Source organism: Penaeus monodon, chromosome 20 (assembly GCF_015228065.2).
Source record: "Penaeus monodon isolate SGIC_2016 chromosome 20, NSTDA_Pmon_1, whole genome shotgun sequence".
NCBI lineage: Eukaryota > Metazoa > Arthropoda > Malacostraca > Decapoda > Penaeidae > Penaeus > Penaeus monodon.
Window position 1 is genome coordinate 28,782,717 of NC_051405.1, and position 560 is coordinate 28,783,276.

The 560-nt window shown below is 32.0% G+C and overlaps 1 protein-coding gene across 11 annotated transcripts in view; it reads right to left on the reverse strand.

Moving 5' to 3' along the window:
* Positions 1-254: 254 nt before the first annotated feature.
* Positions 255-560, reverse strand: part of LOC119585742 (mucin-5AC-like) — a 31,530-nt gene continuing 31,224 nt past the window's right edge. For all 11 annotated transcript variants that reach the window (XM_037934441.1, XM_037934447.1, XM_037934448.1 and 8 more), the window contains one exon: positions 255-530. The gene's annotated coding sequence lies outside the window, so the exon portion shown is untranslated. The remainder of the gene's footprint in view (positions 531-560) is intronic.

Consider the following 560-nt stretch of genomic DNA (forward strand, 5'->3'; position numbering starts at 1 on the left):
TGAGAAAATGGAACTATAACAACGAATCATTTATAGCCGCCGTACTGACCTTATTTTAATGTAATCATTGTCTTGATTATGATGGCTCATTAATGAAGAATACACACTTTAATTCAATCATGTTGAAAAACATGATACCTTTGGTTTGATATATTTACTAAAACGTAGCACTAGATTTTATGAAGCTCTGTTACGTGCCTTTTTTTGTTTTTGTTTACTTTATTTGGCTTATGAACAGAGCAGAAACAGTGACCTTTACAAAATAAACTTTATTTTGTATATCTACGCAATAGTTTAATATAAATTTTTTATTTTCATAACATGGCATGCTTATTTTGTCATAATTGTTGCAGGAAGATCCTATTTTAACAATCTATGATTTTATTGCAGTATGTTCTTCGGTGTCATGTTGACTTTCCACTTCAGAAATGTATTCCTGTTGACGGTTGAATAGGTATTGCCAGTCGCGAAGTCACCATCAAATGGGTCAATTACTGAAGCAGAAGTCCCATCACAATGTTCAGTTGTTGCTGATAAAACGTCAAATTATCAGTTGTAAG